This window comes from Bos javanicus, chromosome 22, assembly GCF_032452875.1.
Source record: "Bos javanicus breed banteng chromosome 22, ARS-OSU_banteng_1.0, whole genome shotgun sequence".
Taxonomy (NCBI): domain Eukaryota; kingdom Metazoa; phylum Chordata; class Mammalia; order Artiodactyla; family Bovidae; genus Bos; species Bos javanicus.
Genome location: NC_083889.1, coordinates 25,181,991 through 25,196,342, shown reverse-complemented (window position 1 = coordinate 25,196,342; position 14,352 = coordinate 25,181,991). Strand labels below are relative to the sequence as shown.

General features: G+C 36.5%; 1 protein-coding gene and 1 non-coding gene across 2 annotated transcripts in view; one reads left to right on the top strand and one right to left on the bottom strand.

Moving 5' to 3' along the window:
* Positions 1-14,352, top strand: part of CNTN6 (contactin 6) — a 319,039-nt gene that overhangs the window by 92,907 nt on the left and 211,780 nt on the right. The gene's annotated exons all lie outside the window — the stretch shown is intronic.
* On the bottom strand, positions 14,002-14,104 carry LOC133235814 (U6 spliceosomal RNA). Its single transcript, XR_009732676.1, has one exon. It is a non-coding gene; the product is annotated as a U6 spliceosomal RNA (small nuclear RNA).

Below are 14,352 nucleotides of genomic sequence, written 5' to 3'. Positions count from 1 at the left end.
AATCCGTTTTTTTTCAATCCTATTGATAGTTTGACTTTGAAACCCTAAGATACCACTCCTGTTTATTCTATTTTTAAAATAGCCTCCTACTATATGTTTTATTTACTTTTCTGTTAGCAATGTTTCAAATAAAATAGAAACGGTTTTGCATAGATGAATCACTTGTTAAGGGATGAGTCAACTGACTGGAAAGAATATTAGATTTGGAATTAGGGAAAAATAGAAAAGTGCAGGCTGATTAGTTGAATGATATTTATGGACATTTTACAGTGTTCTGTTGTTGTTTTAGAGACTTAGAAGAAAACAGTAGTCTGCTGCCTTACTAGTTCTTTGAATTTGCAGAAATTTATTACTATCTTAAACTTTGCCTTCATATTCTTGAAGTATGGGGAACAATACCTCTCTCACTTGTGAGGATTAAATTGCCTGGTACATGCTAAAGCATTTTGTGGATCACAAGTAAATTATTGAAAAGCATATAATCATAATTCTCATCTTGTTTAGTTTTTCCACTTGTTAGAAGTATCCTTTTGACACTTTCTTCTACGATTCTGTAATGTCCTTGGTCTTTGTTTCCTACTTTATTTTATTACAACTGCTTACAATGTTATAGCCATTTACAACTTCATGTTAATCAAAATCATGAATTTCAGCAAAGGCAACAATCCTTGACTAGTCTGTGACCTTTTTCCCTTTGATCCTGGCATCTGAAAGCTTTTTATACATTTTAATTCTCTTCCATTTTAATAGCTTTGTGAAGCAGTCCTATTTTCTTTGACTGATAAGATCATTGAAGGTGACCTGATTTTCTCCAGAGATGCACAGTGAATAAAACACATTCCCCACACACTCACTTACCCATATCCAAAGAAGGGGAGAAAAACTTGGAGTTGCAATTCCTATACAGAGGTCATATTAGGAGGAAATAACTTCTCAAATATTGTGATTATACATGCATCATCAAATCATGTAAGCTGCTGATTGATCATTGCAAATCTTCATTTCTTTGAGGCTTCATCTTGTTTTACAAAAAAAAAAGTAATCAATATAAACACAAATTTTTACAACAAGAAATATAGAGTTTATTTTTCTTTTGTGTTTTTTTTAAGTGCTCTGTTAATATAAACATCTAAACTTTTGGGCTACATTTTTTTTGAGACAGAAAATTTGTGTGTGTGCATGCTCAGTTGCTTCAGTCCTGTCCGACTCTTTAGCGACCGTACAGACTATAGCCCTCCAAGCTCCTCTGTCCGTGGAATTCTTCAGGCAAGAATACTGGAGTGAGTTGCCATTTCCTCCTTCAGGGGATCTTCCCAAACCAGTGATTGAACCCATGTCTCTTGTGTCTCCTGCATTGCAGGCAGGCAGATTCTTTACCCACTCAGCAACCTAGGAAGCTTTATATATATATGTGTGTGTGTGTGTGTGTGTTTATATACATATATACATACATATATATATATATATATATAGCTTTGAGGTTTGATGTATGTGTGTGTCTGGGCATTATATTTATACAGTTTTGCATTTACAAGGTGACTTACTTTTTGCTAGGTGTGTGCCTTGCACATTGGGTGCTCTGTCCTTGTGATCTGTTTGTGTCAATTTAATGGCTCATGACTTAAACAGCTAGGCTATTCATGGGTGTCGAAAATTGATATTTGAGAGCATTTTATTCTGCTCAGTCAGGCTTATTCTTTGTAAAGAATCCAAACAGTAATAACGTTTACAAAAGACTACTGAATAGAATGCTTAATGTGTACTTATTCCATGAGCTTGTATCCTTCTGCACATTCCAGAGCAATATATCCTCTCTGCCCACTGTGAGCCATAACCCTGACAACGCCACCAACATCTCACTCCTATCTTCATGGCAATCACTCACAAAGATTGTTTTCCTCCGCTTTTCAGAGCTTTATACTTTTGAGGCACTCAGTATATAGTCAATGATTTCAAGACATTTTAATATTCATCCATTCTACTAATGCCTCATTTACCATTTCTAAGACCTTTGTTTAGGAAAGGTAAAAGAATCAACTCATTGTTTTATCCCAATATTCCAGAGAGACAAAACTAATTTAGCATTTCTATGTATCAACTTTTAGTAATTATATTTCTCCTATCACAGTTAGTCTGGCAATGACCATCTTCCTTTTCCAATTCTCAAGAAGGTGCTTCAGTGAATGGACTTTCCCTCATAGTTTGTTTCTAGAGTTTTAGAGAAGTGAATCATGAAAGGCAGGTTGTTCTATTTTCCGAAGTCACTATAGAACTATAGTTGCTAGATAGTTCATTTTGGGCAAATCTTGTTGAACTTTTTCTAATTTAAAATAGTATATTCAGCCTGAGCAGAATGACAAATATGTGGTTATAGTGAAAGTATTCACGCTTAGTGTAAAACACAGCATTCAGATAAAGGCAAGCCTTTGCTCATCTTCTATTGCCATTTTCTCTGGCTTTTTTTGTTTTAGACTTCAAAAATGTAACTCATATACAAAGTGTGTGTATATTTATATCATATATCACACATTTCATATGGGTAAAAGAACAGAAAATTGATAAAATATGCCTGGATGCTTGTGGCATAAAATTATATTTCAGTTCTAGCTATAAAAGTGTAATCCAATTGAAAGGTTTATCATGCATCTATGAATATTTTCTGTTGCATATGTAATGGTGTTGCATGGGCAATTTAATTTCTTCCTTTAAAAGAAATCTTGGATAAATTCATTCTATAGCTTTTCATAAAATGCAACTAAAGATCAGCTCTGCTGAAAATTATTGTTATAATTTTCACAGGTATGGTGTCTTTTTTTCTCTTCATGTGTGAGCTAAAGTTGTGATTTTTTTCTTTTTTTGTAAAAGACCAAGACAAAATATTCTATATAAATAGGGATAGAAGTTAAAGTTCAACATATAATGCTAAACTCATACTGAAACTTATAGTTCTCAGAAAAACATAATCATTCTAATATCAAGATTATCATCAGAAAAAACAATATAGTGAAATAAAAATCAATGAAAGGAGGTAATGTAGCTGTGAGTCTGAAGATAAAAAGTGACAAATTATTCTATTAGAAGACAATTTCTCTTATCCAAAGAGAAATAATAACAGTACTTATTATTGGTCAATTGGAAGCTTTAAATGTATGAAAAATATATAAGTAAAAATTTAAATTAAAAAAGAAGTGGGTTCCTAAAAAGCTGGTAAAACCAGGCTCTTGGTCATGATTATATTTTTTCCTTCAGCATTAGCTAAGTATGAAATAATTAACTAATACTGGCCCTGTCCCACAAGGGCCAGTATTCTTAATATACTGTATACAACTGGATGCCATATTTTGTAATCCTCAGTGTCATTTACTTTCTAGGCATTCTAGACTCACTCCCATATTTTCATATTATTTATTTATTTTTAAATTTGTAATAAGATCAGTACCTCTTAAAATCAAAGCCCTAACTGTGTTTCTGGGTTCAAAGAAAACAGTTGTTTGACTCACTACATTAATTTTCTGATGCTGCATTATAACACTGGTACAAGAATATTATGGTACAATAATACCATAAACCTACAGGCTTAAAACAACAACATCAATTATGTTACAAATCTATGGTTCAGTAGTCTTGCGACAGCTCATCTGGGTTCTTTGCTTCCAGGACTCATTTGAAAGTGGCAAATAAGGTATCATCCATGACTGAGTTTTTATCTGAAAACCCAACTGGGAAGGAATATGCTTACAAAGCCATATGATTGTTGACAGAATTCAGTTTATTGAACATTGTTAGATTGAGAGTTTCAGCCACTCTCTGGCTATTGACCAGAGGATGCCCTCAGTTCCTTACCACATGGGCATCTCCAAACAGCCACTTCCTTTGTTTAAAATCTGCAAAATGACTATGCAATTGAGACAATTTTCTAGAAAAATTTGAGTTATAATCTTTACCCTAATCATGGAAATGACAGTTCACTCCCTCTGCTGGTTAGAAGCAAGCCATAGGTCAAACCTACATTCAAGAGCAAGGGGAGATCCAATGGTGCCTACCAGAAGACAGGGTCATTGGGGGTCATGTTTATAGAGTCTTTCCACCACACTTTTCCTATTCTGTGAATGCAAATAATTTTGCTGAAGGTATAGTAGAGAAGTGTGGTAGAAGAGATAGTGTATATCACTGAATCTAGGTCTAATCCAGAAATTTCCAGGAAGATGATGTTTATACAATAGATTAAAAACTTCTATTATTAATTATTTGCTTTGACTGTTACCAAAAAATTAATGATGTTTACTTTAGAAGAATATGGTTTGAGATAAGTGTATATCATAAAGATGCCACACTTTAACTTAATGGTGGATATCTATCTACTAACTCTGATGTTTATGTGTAGGACAGTTACATATAGTTTATGTAAAAGCAATACCATATTTGAAGGACACAAAAAAATTCATGTTAAAATAAAAAAACCAGAGCTCATATTTGGAACTAGTCGTAATATACCTAGTATACCATAATGTAGTGATTTCACTAGAATATAATGATGCCTCTCTATATGAACATCTTAAAATAAAGTCATGGCTTTCACAGAGGTCCTAGGAAATGGTTAAACAGCTAACTGCAGACTGAATGAAACTTACATAGCCTAGGAAGTAAGTATATGTGTGAACAGCAAGTCTTATGAAATTAGTATTTTTTATTAGAATATTTTCATTCCTGGTATTTTTCACTAGAAATTCAAATTAGGGAATCACATGGGAATGTAAAAATTAAAACCACTATATAAGAATTTGTTGGTTATGTTTATAGCATTAGGAACAACTAGTACTTATTTTAGCATTACCTTAATATAACTTTGATACAGGTTAGAGCAAACAGCAGCTTTACTGGAGATGGTAAAAAAAAAATAAAATGTATATCAATTAAAGTATCAGCATTTCATTAAGAGAAGTTAGAGAGTAACAAATCATTCTTGAAATTTATGGAATAATCTATCCTTGTTAAATCTTTATCTAATAAGGGATTTCAGATGGTTTAGTAGTTACTAGATCCAGTTGCACAGAGTTGGACATGACTGAAGCGACTTAGCAGCAGCAATCCAGTTCAGTGGGATATGGGTGCAGCAAAACCCATTCTCCTTAAAATTGTCAGATTTAAGAAGCAGCTTTATGATTTTTTTTTAATCTTGTATTTATTTGCTGTAGTTGTTACACTCAGGGATTCTTATATCTTCCGTAATGAATATCATGTGTTTAAAAAAATTTTTATAAAGTAGGTGAAGAGAAAAAGAACAGAACTATAGAACACTTTCTTTGATATCTAGACGAGCTCTGACTATGTAAGTGCTCTAAAAAGGAAGTTGGGAACTCCTTGGTTTTCCAATCCACATTTCGATAATCACTGCATAAGAATAAAACCACGGAAGTATGAAATTCTCAGCCTATGTTTACTAAAGTCTAGTGAAAGTGCTAATATATCCCATCCTGGCATACAGCCAGCTTCTATAAATAGAATTCATGGTACAAATGAATTAGTACATGTAAAGCACTTACAACTACACAATAAATATAATCTGTTAGGAAAGCTATATATAGCATAGTAATTAAGAGCACAGCCTGAAGGCTCCATTGTTTCAAATTCTTGCTCTGCCACTATCAGCTTGAATACATTACTTAATCTATCTCACTGTTCTTAACTGTAACACCGAGATATTAATAATGATATCTCATGAAGTTTTATGACTATATAAATTAATAAAAACAGTGCCTTGCACAGATTATGAACTATGTAATGTTTTTTCTTAATCATTACTGTTTTTTTAGTTCCTAGAGACAGATGTAGTCCTATCAGTAAATTTTAGGGTTTGATTGCTTTCATTTAATAAATATTTATTGATTCATGTACCAAATTCAAGACACTGAACTAAATAATGAGAACTATAAAAGAGAATAGGATGGACTGTTTTGATGGAAATGACAATTGTTTAACACAGAAGGTAAGATTTTGCATATACGTAAGTAGTATATTGAAAAATGAAAGATAGTACAAGATGGTAAAATCTCAAAAAAAAAAAGCTATTTACATGAATTTGTAAAAAATGTCATTTTGAATTACACCCAGAGGGGTGTTAGCACTGAACCACAGTGATGGTTGATGTTACTAAAGGGTTACCTATCCTTTGAAAAAAGAGTTGTAGATCCATGTTTATATAGGAAGACATTACATACCTGGGGATATTCATGTGAATATAAACTTGATTTCCACACATGGTTTCACAAATTTCAACGACTCTCCAAAAATTACCTAGGAGAGAAAATGACCTGTTTCATGTTGATCGTTTTGGGAAATTTTCACAAAAATATCTTTAATTTAGAATGACCAAAATATGAAGTCCTGTGGATTGATCAGCAAAATAAAACCCAAACGCAAGTCATTTAGCTACTCTGCTTTTCGCTTAGGTGTTTCTTTCTTTAACATTTCCTGCGAGTTAGGGTTCTTTCATCTTTGATTTACATCATGAAAAGCTACACGGGCATCTCTTAACTCCTAATTTAGCTGTCTGCTTGGAAAAGACAACTTGAACGTGGCTGTGGTGAGGAGTGCCACTCAATTTAGTCGGTTGGAGACCTTTTACAGCCGGAGCCCCTTTTGCAGTGGTAAAGTGCTTGTTACTCTCAGCAGAAGTCCCTCAGTTGCACTCATTCTTTTTAATAAACAGGGGGGAAAAAGAGGTATGATAAGCTGCCCTTTGCGATATGATATCTCCCCATTCTCCCTACCCAGATACAAATATGAAAGAAATCTTGTCATCTCTAAAGGTCCATTTCATGTTTCCTAAGAGAAAAAGAGAAGTTGAGGAGTGAAGCCAATTATGGGAAATAGGAGGTAAAGAGGTAAGGCCAGTGTGTCCTCATAAACACCCCGAAGGTGAGGGTTTTGTACCTATTTTATCCACATAGAATGATTTGTGAAAGCCTTTGTTGTTGTTTTTACAGTTCATAGGCTTCCCACTGGTCAACTCCAATGGCTGATTGCCCCCTACAGTGAAAGCCTTCCACTGGGAATGAAGAAAGCTTAAAAACAAAAAAAGTACCTGATGTGTAATAAAGCACTTTTTGCTAACCAACATTGGTTACATTTATACATAACACTTTTTTTTTTCTTTCCTACCTTCACCCCCACCTTGCATTCCTTTCAGCTGTATAGAAGGCAATAAGGATGAAATAATTAGAATGCATGTCTGCTGCACAGAAGTCCTTCTCCATGGGCACAATTTTCATTTGATCTTTTATAGAAAGCATAATGTGTTTACATACACACCTATATGCCAGTTCTAGATACACAGAATGCCCACTCCATTTTCCATTTGGTTTTTCTATAGTCTCTGAGACCTAGATTTTTGTTAAATAAGTATTTAAAATGTTTTAAATGCTTATTCCAAAAACCCCAAAAAATAAAAATATGACAAATGACTGCACATCATAATCTGAACAATGAATTCTCTCAATGATCAAGATAAATAATTTCCCAAAATATAGTGAAAAAATTCTCAATTTAAATATATAAAAAGGGAACATTCAATTATCTCTTAAAGAACAATGGACTTCCAAGCCTCCACTGAGAAATATGATGGGAAATTGTTGCCACTGTTTTTCTATTTAAAATCTTCAAATTCAGTTTTCCTTTAATGACCTAATTCCCTGGTGCTTAGGACAAGGCTGTTTTTTGTTTGTTTGCTTGTTTGTTTTTCTGTACCTGTGATTGCTGATCTGTCTAGAATAGTCTTCAGTTCAGTTCAGTAGCTAAGTTGTGTCTGACTCTTTGCGACTCCATGAACCTCAGCACACCAGGCATCCCTGTCCATCACCAACTCCCGGAGTCCACCCAAACCTATGTCCATCGAGTTGATGATGCCATCCAACCATTTCATCCTCTGTCGTCCCCTTCTCCTCCTGCCCTCAATCTTTCCCAGCATCAGGGTCTTTTCCAGTGAGTCAGCTCTTTGCATTAGGTGGCCAAAGTATAAGTTAAATCATTTATCATATCATAGATCTGGCAGGACCATCACTTTCACATGTAGATGTCCACAGGTGAGTAGAAAGAGGCTGAAAACACATTTGCTGAAAAAGACAAGACTCAGCACGGGATGAATGCCATAGAAACAGGTGTAGCTAGAGTTGATATATTACACCAGAATCTATTATGACCACCAATGATTTCAGAACAGGCTTGTGCCTCACCTATATGATTTTTGTCATAACAAACAAACTGTATCTGAATCACAGTTTCCTATGAACTCTTTCCTTCCTCTCCCCTAAGATACACACACACACACACACACACACACACACACACACACAATCTTGTCTCAACATCCTTCACTAAGGTTATCACTGTCTACCTTGTTTAGTATAAATGTATGTATAAGCATCATCTAGCAGCATCATATCTGTTAACCTCTAGGTTCTTTGAGGTCAGGACTTATCCAGTTAATTTCTGCATCCTTGGAAGTGCCTGCCACGCTTATTTGTACATCCTGGCACTTAGTGTTTGCTTGAGGATTGGATATATGCAGATGACACCACCCTTATGGCAGAAAGTGAAGAGGAACTAAAAAGCTTCTTGATGAAAGTGAAAGTGGAGAGTGAAAAAGTTGGCTTAAAGCTCAACATTCAGAAAATGAAGATCATGGCATCTGGTCCCATCACTTCATGGGAAATAGATGGGGAAACAGTGGAAACAGTGTCAGACTTTATTTTTGGGGGGTCCAAAATCTCTGCAGATGGTGCTTGCAGCCATGAAATTAAAATACGCTTACTCCTTGGAAGGAAAGTTATGACCAACCTAGATAGCATTTTAAAAAGCAGAGACATTACTTTGCTGATAAAGGTCCATCTAGTCAAGGCTATGGTTTTTCCTGTGGTCATGTACAGATGTGAGAGTTGGACTGTGAAGAAGGCTGAGCGCCGAAGAGTTGGTGCTTTTGAACTGTGGTGTTGGAGAAGACTCTTGAGAGTCCCTTGGACTGCAAGGAGATCCACCTAGTCCATTCTGAAGGAGATCAGCCCTGGGATTTCTTTGGAAGGAATGATGCTAAAGTTGAAACTCCAGTCCTTTGGCCACCTCATGTGAAGAGTTGACTCATTGGAAAAGACTCTGATGCTGGGAGGGATTGGAGGCAGGAGGGAAAGGGGACAACAGAGGATGAGATGGCTGGATGGCATCACTGACTCGATGGACGTGAGTCTGAGTGAACTCCGGGAGTTGGTGATGGACAGGGAGGCCTGGCGTGCTGCGATTCATGGGGTTGCAAAGAGTTGGACACGACTGAGCGACTGAACTGAACTGAACGGGATATATGACTTCATGTTTCGAGAGCCAGGAAATTCAGATTATCTAAACCTGAAATGTTGGTACATTGCTCTCCTCTATGTTAACTCCAATCATTTAGCTGCAGGTAGCTACTATTAGCAACAACTGCAATAAGTCTTTTGAGTCTATGTCTGAACTCCTTGGAAAAGAATTCTGTGATTCAATGATAATGTCTGCAAGCCAACAGAAAACAAAGAAGGCCACTTTGCTATAAATTGACCCTCAGGATATGTTCTATCCATCAATTTCCACGCACGTGCTCAGTCATATCTGTCTCTTTACAACCCCATGGACTGTAGCCCACCAGGCTCCTCTGTTCATGGGAATCTCCCCTCAAGAATATTGGACAGGGTTGACATTTCCTCCTCTAGGGGATCTTCCCAACTCAGGGATTGAATCACATTTCTTTTGTCTCCTGTATGGCAAGTGGGTTGTTTACCACTACACCACCTGGGAAGCCCACCCATTACTTGACAGGTAAACAAATGGAGCTTCAGAGTGTTAAAACATTTTATTCCATGTCACACAGTCAGTGGCAAAATTATGATACAAACTCAGACTCATCTTTATCACAGTATCTCTTCTCTTCCTTTGAGACTACCTTGCTTTTCCTATCCTTGTGAAAAGTGGAAGTTGCTAAGTCGTGTCTACCTCTTTGTGACCCCATAGACTATATAGTCAGTAGAACTCTCTAGGCCAGAGTACTGGAGTGGGTAGTTTTTCCCTTCTCCAGGGTATCTTCCCAACCCAGGGATAGAACCCAGGTCTCCCACATTGCAGGCAAATTCTTTAACAGCTGAGCCACAAGGGAAGCCCTATCCTTGGAGGATTGCAAACAGGCTTTAAGGAACATGCACTGGTGAGTTGTTTGACAGGTGATGAGCTAGATCACAACGTGAACAAAGGCAGAGTGGCTATTTACAAAATAGAAGCATTCCACAGAAACGTTTAAACAATCTTTAGGGACTCAGGAACTTCCTGATTATAGCTCTAGTAGAGCAAAATCTAAGCTATAGGAGATAGCAGAATGGCATAAGGAATATTCCTCAGAGGGTGCTGCTTGAGGGAGATTTGACATAAACTATATGTAAGATGGAGAAAATGTGGAAACAGTGTCAGATTTCATTCTCTTTGGCTCCAAAATCAAAGGAGACAGTGACTGCAGCCACAAAATTAAAAGATGCTTGTTCCTTGGATAAAAAGCTATGACAAACCTAGGCAGTGTATTAAAAAGCAGAGACATCACTTTGCCTACAAAAGTCCATATACTCAAAACTATGGTTTTTCCAGTAGTCACGTATAGATGTGAGATTTGGACCATAAAGAACACTGGGCCCCCCAAAACGAATGCTTTTGAACTGTGGCACTGGAGAATACCCTTGAGGGTCCCTTGGACTGCAAGGAGATCAAACCAGATAATCCTAAAGGAAATCAACCCTGAATAATCATTGGATGGACTGATGTTGAAACCGAAGCTCTAATATTTTGGCCACATGATGCAAAGAGCTGACGCATTAGAAAAAACCCTCATGCTGAGAAAAATTGAAGGAAAGAGGAGAAGGGGTCTACAGAGAATGAGATGATTGGATGGCATCACTCACTCCATGGACATGAGTGTGAGCAAGCTCAGGGAGATAGTGAAGGACAGAGAAGCCTGACATGCTGCAGTTCATGGGGTCGCAGATAGTTGGAACTCGCTTAGTGACTGAACAACAACAACGATATATAATATATGCTCTAGACCAGCCATATGCCATCTCCAGCCATATGTTGCCAGTTACCTTTTGCACTAGATTAACTACCTCGGGACTCCCTTTTCCTGCCCAACCACTCAGACTCTAGGGTCAGTCTGCCCAATGCAACCCATGACACAGGTGGTAGGAACACATTATACAAGTTCAAAAGTCATTACCCATCACTTTTCTTATCTTCCTTTTATTATTTTTAAAAATATGTATTACCTTCACTTCATCATTTTCAACCATTTCAGGACATGGTTTTTGATATTATGCATTATCAGTGTGAGGAAAGGAAGTTAACACTAAATCATGATTTTTTGGGAAACCACTGTCTTTCAGAATTCATATTTTAATCACAACCGCAGATAAACAGAGCACCACTTTGAATTCCAGTTTATTGGAGTTTTCTGTAGTAGTATAAAGTCTGTGTCCCAAATAATTCTTCAGTCTACCACCTCTCTTTGATACTTTCAGATTAGGCCTCCTCTACCTTTCTTCAGAAGTCTCATATTTCCATAATGGGCAAACTCATCTGAAAGTTCCTTAGAGAATAAAATCCAAATTCCTCGCATGACCAAAAGCCTTTCTCTGATTCTTTCTTTTAAAGTATTACAAATTCTCACTTTGCCGAAGTGTTTATACTTCACAAAGACACCGTGTTTTTTACTTTTCTACACCTGCTTTAGTTGCTAGTGCCTCTTCCTAAAATATTCATATTTACCTTGTCCTCCTGGAAAACTACTACTGTCTTTCAAAACCTTACATAAATATCTTGGTCCAGGAATCTTTGCTTTGTCCACCAGGCTGGTTTTAGGAAACTGGATCATAGAATACAGCATTTGCAATGGTGTAGTCAAATGTTCCTTGTTAGTTGCATACTAGTTTCAGAAGATGCTTTACTCTTCCAGAGGTAGAAAGATTTGGCTTAAATCCAAAAGCATTCCTTTTTGTCACCAAGCACACAGGTTGTTGGGTTTCATGAGCAACACTAACAACACGACAGCAATGACGTATGTACATGTGCATATATACATATATATATATGCAAATAAACACGTGCACACACCAAAAACACAACAACTGTAAAAGAAGCATCAAAGAGTCCCTCAAATAATATTTATTTTTCTTTCTCTTTCTCATTTAGATAGCTTAGAACCACTGTCTCTTCAGTGTGTTCATTATTGCTTCTTTTGCTTACCTTATGCAGAACGCAATTAAACTAGCCTAGGTATGCAAACGGCTCAAAAATTTTGTACCCTTAATGGGTCAAGTGCATAAATATCTAGGGTCGAGATCACAGAAAGCTGCTCCTCTCCTTTTTTCTGCAGCCTTGTATTTTTTATATACATTGTTGTTTAGTCACTAAGTCGTGTTCGACTCTTTATGACCCCCATGAACTGCAGCACACCAGGCTTTCCTGCCCTTCACTGTCTTCCTGAGTTTGCTCAAACTTATGATGTCCACTGAGTTGGTGATACCATCCAATTATCTCATCCTCTGTTGCCCTCTTCTCCTCTTGCTTTCAATCTTTCCCAGAATCGAGGTAATTTCCAACGATTCGACTCCACATCTGATGGCCAAAGTATTGGAGCTTCAGCATCAGCCCTTCCAATGAATATTCAGGGTTGATTTCCTTTAGGATTGACTGGTTTGATCTTCTTGCTGTCCAAGAGACTCTCAAGAGTGTCCAGCACCACAGTTCAAAAGCATCAATTCTTCAGCACTCAGCCTTCTTTATGGTCCAACTCTCACATCCATACATGACTACTGGAAAAGCCATAACTTTGACTTTATTCGGACCTTTGTCAGCAAAGTGATGTCTCTGCTTTTTAATATACTATCTAGGTTGGTCATAGTTTTTCTTCCAAGGAGCAAGTGTCTTTTAATTTTGTGGCTCCAGTTACCATCTTCAATGATTTTGGAGCCTAAGAAAATAAAATTAGTCACTGTTTCCATGCTTTCCCATCTATTTGACATGAAGTGATATGCACATTAATTCCCCTGAAGTTGCTGTATTGACTTAATGGAACACCATTGCCACCTGCTGGCCATATTGAGCCATTAAAATGCTCCCATTTAACCAAATTAAAAAGATTATTCAGGTTTGGCTATGTTGTTGTTACAACTAATTTTTATATATTAGAAGTAGAGTGGTCAATGTGACTCAAGTTTCCATTTAATTACGCATCATGCATAATTAAACTAGCCTAACTTAATCAAAACAACGACTGAATGGAAGTAATAAGCCTTGGTTGTCAAGAATACAGACTTTTGACATCAGAAATAGAGCCTCAAGATTTAACTTTACCATTTTTAGCCTTGGAACCTTGGGTAGGTCGCATAACCTATCAAGATTTACGTTTCTCGGCAAGGTAAAAATAGATTTTTAGTAGTGGGTTCTTCATAGGGTTGGTATAGCCAATCAATGAAATAACAAATTTGAAATGGCAATACGGTATCAGGCACATGGTAAGCAATCCATGCATGTTCTTGGATAATTTTTCCTTTAGCGCTGCTCTTCTTCCAGTTGCAATATCTGTAAAGTCAGTTTTGTCTCTTGACATTCATTTTCTTCGGAATTTTTCAATTAATAAATACGTGATTTTCCAACAGAGTTTCGTCTGTTATATAAAGTACAATAAGGTTAGTGCTCTATTTGTTCAACCTTGCACTTGTTAAACCCTGCAAACCCCAGGTTTAAATCATTATTTGCACTTCTCACAGCACTCATTTTAAAGATTAAAGTATATTTAATGTTCAATAAAATACAATGATCTAGTACTCAGTAATGAGTTTTAATATTTGTAGTCACCATAAAAACTGCAACTCAAAACAAGATATAAAACATTTCCATTATCCCAAGTATTTTCTCATGTCTTTTTTAAATTAAAAAAGGAAGAAAAAAATGGATTGTCTCAAAACATCTATGTAACCCTTATACAGGCTCTATGGTAATCTTCTCTGTATCAGGACAACTTTACTTCATTTGCCGAAGTGAGTATGACCCATTGCATTTCTGATTTCCTCCCTTATTCTCTCAGACCCAGGGGAAATTATAAAAAGGAGAAAGAACAATTAACCCAGAAATGCTCTTGAGTCAATTTAAGATCAACAAACTCTGAGTGAATATAGAGCCTCCAGGCCACTTCAAGATTTAAATCTCCATAAGATGTCTTTATAACATTACCAATATTTTAGAGGGATAGGATATGCAATCTTTTAGAAAAATGACGGTCCCCAAACACCATGG